The sequence below is a fragment of the Mastomys coucha genome, unplaced genomic scaffold (assembly GCF_008632895.1).
Source record: "Mastomys coucha isolate ucsf_1 unplaced genomic scaffold, UCSF_Mcou_1 pScaffold13, whole genome shotgun sequence".
Classification (NCBI taxonomy): Eukaryota; Metazoa; Chordata; class Mammalia; order Rodentia; family Muridae; genus Mastomys; species Mastomys coucha.
The window spans coordinates 60,500,734-60,509,134 of record NW_022196895.1 but is presented as its reverse complement, the minus strand read 5'-3'; the positions used below and the strand labels follow the sequence as shown (position 1 = coordinate 60,509,134).

The 8,401-nt window shown below is 43.9% G+C and overlaps 1 protein-coding gene across 1 annotated transcript in view; it reads left to right on the top strand.

Annotated features, from left to right (window-relative positions):
• The window catches only part of Atp8b1 (ATPase phospholipid transporting 8B1), a 127,872-nt gene that overhangs the window by 11,100 nt on the left and 108,371 nt on the right, over window positions 1-8,401 (top strand). The window lies entirely within an intron of this gene.

Sequence of the window (8,401 nt, the reverse complement as noted above, 5' to 3'; positions counted from 1 at the left end):
AAAAAAAAAAAAGATCCTGATCACAAGTACAATTTGTGCTCTTTTGGAAGAATAAAAGATTTATATATTGAAAAAAAGTCTGTTTATGACCTATCAGGTCCTTCACATCTTGGCTTGGCCTGTTCTAGCTTATATTTTTGGTTGTGAGGCTAGCCTTTAACAGCTGAGCCATCTCTCTAGCCCAGCCTGCTCTATCTATGCTTCCCAGATCTATGCCCCTTTACCCCCGGCCCCCACTCTTCTTGCTTTCCGCAGATCCCAAACATAGCACTAAGCTCCTACCCAGCCAGGGTCTTGGTGCATGCTGTTCTTGCTGACTGGAATGTTCTTTCCCATGGCCATTGCTTTCACATCCTTCAAGGACGGCTTCCTCCAGGAGACCCCCTTGGGCCTGCTCTCTGTGCCTTTTTTTACATTGGGGGTGGGAGACAGAACATGAAACTGGTCGTGGTATGTGCTTAGAGTTCCAGCTGAGTATGTGGTGTGTGCGGATAGTTCTGGAGGCTGAGACAAGAAGATTGCAATGGGTTTTGAGTAAGTACCAAATTAGCTGGGGCTATCTAATGAAACCCGCAAAGCAACCAGACAGCACTGGCAAAAAAAACCTGTAAAATGTAAAATTCGTCATAGTTAAGACTTAGAGTGAATAATTCAAAGGTATTAGGCTGCTCATATGGACACATAGTCACATCCTTCAGGCTAGCCATCTGCTCAAGGTGACAGAAGTTGGGGGTTTTAACAAATGTGCTCTTGCTGTGTCTGGATGTAATCTCAGAGTCCTCCTCATTAAGAAAAAAAAAAAAAGTCAACCTTTGAGCCAGTGGTTGTGGCATAACTGACATGAAGCAGCAAACGATTTGCTCATTAAAATGTTTTAGCAGGGGGATGGAAACATATCTCAGTGGTTAGTGTACTACTCTTCCAGAGAACCCAAGTCTGATCTCCAGCCCAGAACAGCCTGTAACTCCCATTGCTGTGCTTTGTAAATGCCACGACATGGCTGCTTCTTCCTTCCTTTTCTGGAAAATGGGATTCTTTTGACATCTCGGTCTAGGTTCTGTGTCTCTTTAGAAATAGTACTTGGAAATTCTTAGGTCATTCTGTAATTCTGAACTATGAACCATTTGCAAGCAGGGGTTAAAAAAAAAAAACAAAACAGCTTTATTCCCTCACTGGTATGAGGGTGTTACTATCAGAAGACAGGGACAAAGAATTTTAAGATCGTGCGATTATCTTGGAGCTAGTCTATCTCTCATGGGATGGGGCAGAGTAAACTTCAGTACTTGTTCTGAGTTGAGTCAACCGATTCAATGTGCTGGTCCACAGAACCAAACTATAAGAACATTGGAGTAATTTGTATAACTTTTATTTTGTGGTGATTTTATTTTTTAAATTGAGGACAGGTGCTAGTTTATCAAGGATTTTTGGTATCAAGTCAATTTTGCCCTCAAGAAATACTGCAGGACGCCACAGCTCAGGGGATGTGAGTAGTCTCTAATGGTAGAGACCAGAGTACTGATAAACGTTCTGTAGGGTATGGATGCCCTGTGCCCCCAACAGTGAAGTATCCTGTTTAAAATGACCAAAATGACAGTGGCGTTGGGTTGAGAATTCTTATTCTGGCCCACACGTAGGAATTTTGTTAGAGTATTGCGGTTTCTAGGATAGTCCCAGACAATTTCTTGCTTCTATCCTTGGTCTCTTTGAACCTGCCAAGAGGCAACTTAAGGGAGGTTAATTTTGCTCATAATTTTTCCAGCATGCCAGGGAAGGCATGGTCCAGGACTGTGAGGTAACTAGGAACACTGTCCCTGGAGCCAGAAAGCAATGAGGAATAGAGAAATAATAGCACTCAATTATTTTTACACTTGAACCCCCCACCTCCACACCCCTCCCCCCACCCATGAAATGGTGCATCCCACACTCAGAGTGGATCTCCCTTTCTCAGTGAACTCTTTCTGGAAACACCAGAACATGCATGCTCAGAGGTGTGTCTCCATGGAGTTTCTATGTCAAGTTGATGGCCGTGATGAGCCATCGTAGCCTGCAGAGAATTGAGCTCTGACAGTTTTGGAAGATAGTAACTCTCTGGCTGATGCTTAGACCATCCTGAACCTGGACTTGGATTTGACTTGAATTATTCTAAACTATGCCCTAATTCCCTTTGCAGTCCAGTGTCCTTTGCAGCTTCTACATATGTCTAAATGGTCCAGAGACCAGTCGATTACTTCTTTGTCTATTGTCACCAGTTCAAGCCTCCTTCTTCCCTGGGGTTATTCCAATAGCATCCTAACAGACACACCCTAACATTTCACCCTGCTCCCTCCAACTAGACTAGTCAGATCCTGGGACTTTTGTACACCTAGATGAAAACCTTTTGGCAATGTAGGACAGGGAGGGCTGCCTCCTTTCCTGTGCTTGCTCAGCCCTCTCCTATCCCATCCCTCTTCCTAGTTAGGCAGGTTCAATCTTTGGATCATGACAAATTACTTCCTGTACCAGGACTTTGCTTTATCCCCTGAAACCTTCTTCCTTAGCATGGCGCCTTCTTACGGCTTGTAGCCCAAGGTTCATTTTTGTATACTCTTCACTGAGTGCTCCAGTGAAAGGAGTCCTCACTCCAGCAGTGCTCCAGTGAAAGGAGTCCCCTCCCAAATTGTGCTCCAGTGAAAGGAGTCCCCTCCCAAATTGTGCTCCAGTGAAAGGAGTCCCCTCCCAAATTGTGCTCCAGTGAAAGGAGTCCCCTCCCAAATTGTGCTCCAGTGAAAGGAGTCCCCTCCCAAATTGTGCTCCAGTGAATGGAGTCCCCACTCCAGCTGTACTCTTTCCTCTTTTGCTCTACCACTGCTACTGTCTGATGATTTTTAACTACTTTGTAGTAAAGACCAAACTGACCAAAACTCTCCAGGTGGACCCAGTCCAGTGGGAGGAGTCAACATACAGTTGTTCACATATTGGCAAGACCAAAATTCACATCATACCTCGACTAAGCAAGCCAGGAGCCCAGTCTAGCCCATCTTTCCTTGAAGTCACCTAAGAGCTTTTATAGTGGAAGAGATTGGGGGCTAGTCAGATGACTCACTCAGTAGGTGAGATGCTTGCTGAAGACCTGAGTTTGACGCCCATGGCAGAAGGAAACATGTGTCCATGGCACAGGTGCTACCCCCACCGCACACACACAGGAAATAAAAATTAATGTTTAAAATAAGCAAAAGAAAATTGAAGTCACTGGGTATGATCGTGTCTCATGCCTATAATTTGAGTACGTGGAAAGTGGAGAGAGGCAGGAGGATAAGGAGTTCAAATCCAACCACATAGTTTGAAGCCAGCTTGGGCTGCATGAAATTCTGTCTCACAAAACCAAAACCAAACTGATGATAGATAGATAGATAGATAGATAGATAGATAGATAGATAGATAGATAATAGAGTACATGCATACAGATATATGTAGATAGCTAGATACATACATAACATAAAAATAGGTAAATATGTATGTAGATAGATACATGTATGTGTGCATACATATATACATAGATAGGTTACATACATATGTAGAGAGCTAGATATATACATGCATACATGCATGCATAATCCATATATAGACATATATAAATAAGTAAGCAGAAGTTCCAATGCCTTGTGCCTTTTCTTTCTGAGGTTTCCTGGGTGACTTCAAGTAGGTGGTTGTTTTCAGAAAACCTGCTTTCTGATGTTGTTGATTATTCACATCTAAGTACCTGCTGTGGTTGTGTGAATGGTCTTCAACCCTGTTTTTTAGCCTGTAAAGAGCTGACTGATCCCAAATCATCCACTGGGCAGCCAGTATTGGCCAGGCCACACCCTGCAAGTGAGAAACATCGCTAAAAGAAAGAAAATGTCATCTTTGTAAGTCATGGAAGATCAGGGTGTGGCTGTTGAGACTGGACTCTTGACTAGTTGGAAGTCATTTCCTAATCACTTAGGGCGCAAAGGAGCCTGGGCGGGCTGAGAGATGAAATACAGAAGGAAATCTAGACCCAAATCTTCCTTCTGAATCCATCCATAAGATAAGCAAAATTACCCCACATTATATACAATATTATTTCTACCAGACAATCCCTCCTGGCTAAAGGCGATTAAGAGATTCTGAGAGCTGTGAACAGTAAAGATAGAGTAATCCTCTTTCTTGGAGTGGAGACGAATTCCCTGCAGCCTCCGGTAGAACTGGCAAACTCCAGAATCCCCCTTTGCCAAGTCATTGTGACCTCCCCTCCCTACATCTTCCCAGAAGCCTAACTAAGGTTTTCTTCTCCCACCGGCTCTGCAGCGGAAGCCAGCCCATCAGAGCTTTAATTGTTAAATTCCCGAAGCATGAATATATGTAAACACACAACAGGATATTCTTCACAGCTGTGCAGAGGGACCTGGGAGCCAGCCATACCGCCTCTTTGTCCAACCCAGCCAGTCCCATAAAACCCTTTGACTGCATTTGCAGTCACTGTAAAGACACACATTTTCTAAGGAACTTCCAACGTGTTGGATGTATTTTAACCTTTTCAAGGACTTACACAAGATTCTAAAAATTACATTTTCTCTGGTCTTTCCAACTTACCTTTGAAAACTTTTCTCTATGCTCATTGACACCTACCAAAGCAAATTTACATTTACAGGCAAGCTTGTGAAAAGTCTTAATTGTATTAACTTATTTGTTATGTGTGCATGGGGGGGAGCTGGGGGTTGGGGTGGAGTGTAAGCATACACACATGCCCATGGAAGCCAGAAGACAGCTTGCAGAAAACTTCTTTTATATGGGTCCAAGGACTGGAACTCAAGTTTGTCAGGTTTGGTGGCAAGTGCTTTAACACATTGAACCATCTCTCCAACACCAAACTTCACTGCGGTATAATTAAATTCCACTTCATGGGGTTTAATTAGTTCCCTTATTTGGCTTCTGTTGTGAATACTTATAATAGATTTGGCTGAAAAAAAAGGTTTAACATCTTACTCAAATGTTTCCTTTTGTTATACAAATTGAGGTAATTATTAACTACCACAACATGAAATATTAACACCATGTCCAACATTGCTAAGATTTAAAAAGCGAGCACCAGGCCCTAGCTATCTTTAATTCCAGATTTTACAACTGAGCCTAGATTTAACTTGGCTTCCCAGCAACCTCCCAGTCCTGTCCGTGAGTCTCTGCACCTCCGGAAACCAATTTGAGTAAAGTGATTTCTCTGTGGTTTTCTTTTTTTTTTTCTGCTAGACTTCTTAGAGTTGTTCCAGAAAAGCCTTCTCAGACGACTTTTGACCATATTTGGGCCCCACTAAAGCTTCAGAGGCTCCTTATGTAATTTCTCTGGGGTTTGTTTTACTCCCAGACCTCTCACGCTAGTTCCCCTGAAAGCCTCCTTGACCAAATTTGGATTCCGATGAAGAGCCTGCTGGCTCATGCTTCCGTGACTTCTTATGTTTCTGGATAATCTTGAAATGGGTGGAGGTCAGACCTAGGTAGCTGGTCTCATGAAGAAAGAGACTATGGCCAGAATGGAGGAGTCACTGTGATCTAATATGGTCCGTTTATAGCTGCGTACATCCGAAGTCTCAGCCCGGCTATGACATCAAAGAGTAGAGGAATATCTATTGCCTGCAACAGGCAAGAGAGAACAGGGGCAATTCTAAGAAATACCCTTTCATAATAAAGGAAGAAAGGAATTTTACTCAGGGAGCCTACACGCATTCATATAAGAGTTGGCCCATTCCCAAGATGCCCAGTTAAAGAGTATGATATGGGGTACATTCAATTAAGGTTATACCTTAGAAAGATAGTAGACACATTTTGGGGCATGCTTAGCTCAAGGTCATGGAGCACTTGTATAAAGATATGTGGTTTGGGCATGCTCAGCTTGCACAATAGCCTTTTAGCCAAATGTAAGGAAAAGGACATTGACACAGGAGTTTTCCTCTGAGGCTACATTATGCAAAGAAACCCACTCCTCTTTCTCGAGAATCCTCTGGCAGTTTTTGTCCAAGAGACGCCAGCTGCCATATTGGATCTGCCATAAGGTAGAGGCAGTGTGGCAAAGACCTGGCATGGCCTCCAGCCAGGTGTCTGTGAGGAACTGAATCCCAACAACAGCCCTGGGAGTACGTTTGTAACTGGATCCTTCCTGACGGAACATTCACGGGACTGCAACCCAGCCAGCACCTTGACTGCAGCCCAGGCTATGCCCAGCTTTCTGAATCCCTGGGGCTGACGTGAATTTCTCTGCTAGGGGGATTTTGTCAGATAGCAATCAATGACTGACATCAGGTCAAAACCTGAAGGGCCCCCTTCCTTTGGAGAGGTCACTGTGTAGCTCTAAGCTTTTCACATGTCAGTTAGCACTGTCAGTTAAGATGTGAAAATGTGGCCATTGCCACTTCCTGATGAAGGGTTCCAACAAAAAGCAGTTTCTGACCTTTAGTATTCTTTTTTGTTTGTTTGGTTTTTCAAGACAGGGTTTCTCTGTATAGGCCTGGCTGTCCTGGAACTCACTCTATAGACCAGGCTGGCCTCAAACTCAGAAATCCTCCTTGTCTCTGCCTCCCAAGTGCTGGGATTAAAGGCATGTGCCACCACAGCCCGGCCTGATCTTCGGTTTTTAATTTCATGTTATTTGTTTTTGGTGGCTTAAATTTTATCTACCATTGACATGTCTGTCATCTATCTATCTTTATATTTACCTATGTATCTATATATTTATCATCTACCTTATAAGTATTTATCTATACCATCTATCTATTCGCCTATCCATCTACCCATCTACCTATCTTTATCATCTACCCATCTATCTGTCTGTCTGCCTGCCTGCCTGTCTTTCTATCTATGTTTTTCTGTTCTGCCAAGAGTTTCCTCAATTTGTCTTCCTGCTTCAGCCTTCTGAGTGCTAAAATCAAAGTCACCTCATGTAGTGTAACGTTTAGTCTAAGCAATGCATGCAATGACACACCCTTCAAAGGCACAAGCTTTGTGATGGTGTCTTTATGGAGGTCATTATTATTGTAGGTGGTATGCTACACAAGGCACACTGGAGGGAAGAGTACCTGGGTGGCCCTTGGTTTCCCAGTGTGCAAAATCATCTCTCAACTGAATTGAATCTGAAGGTCTACTCACCTGGTTTAAAATGCTGGAAAGTAAGCTCCGCCAATCCCTTTTATTTATGGTTCAGAAAACTCTGGAAGAAAACAGCCTGCAAATAATAATAGTAATAACCGCTGATTTTCAGTGACTCACGCTCTCTTTGATGGCATTCCAGTGCCCTTGTCCTGTTCCTTGTCCTGGCACGATTGCTAGATAGTCCCTTTGATTCATTTACAGCAACATAGGAGTGGACAGGTCTGAAATGATTGCCTAATAATTTCTCAGCACCTGATAGACTCTCTTACTATAGATAGACCCAGTTAATGGCATGTATTTGTTTCTGTTTGTGGAACACTCAGTTAAGATCCTGTACTATACAGTAAGAATTCCTTCTTCCTCCTCCCCCTCCTTAATGCCCCCTCCCTTTCCCCTCACCCCTGCACTCCTTTTTTTCCCCTTCCCCTCCCTTTCCAAATATTTGAGTACCCACCCTTGCTAATCATTCCTAGGCATTCTGGGTACAGCAGCTAACATTCAGCTTCATATGAACAGATAGTAAACCCCACTTTAGGATGTGTATCTTAGTGGTAGCGTGCTTGCCTAGCACGCACAGGGCCCTGGGTTCAATCCCCAATACCATGGGAGGTAAATTATACAGTCGTTCAATGAGAGAAGCCATGGGGGAAGTGGTGTGAAGGGTAGAAAAGAGGTGAGGACTGGTGACTTTATACTGGCTGCTCACAAGAGAGGCCTGGTTAATAAGGTGACCTTTCAGCTATTGAACAAACATTCTGATGTTTGCTGGGATCACGTCTTTTCTTGGCCTGGCTATGGGGATGATGGACAGACCAAAGCAGAGTCTTTCTCTCCAGAAACGCACATTCTGGTGGATAGAGACACGCCATGTAGGCACTTTCAGTCTGGTAGCAGATGGGAAGTGATGATGTAGGGAGATCCCCGGTCAGTGAAGTGTGTGAGCTCCCGAGTCCGAGATCCCCTGTAATCCCAGTGCCAGGGAGGCAGACCCAGGAAGATCCCTGGGACTTGATGGCCATTCAGTGTGGCTGAGTCAGTGAGCCCCATGGTCAGTGAGAAGCCTTTCCTCATAAAATACGTTGGGAAGCAATTAAGCCCCTTGTAGTTGGTCTCTGGCCTCTACAGCCACATAGATGCCCCTCTACATACAGTGGGGGTGGGAGAAAATAACTGTTTTTTGGGTTTTTTTTTTCTTCCCCAGACAGGGTTTCTCTGTGTAGCCCTGGCTGTCCTGGAACTCACTCTGTAGACCAGGCTGGCC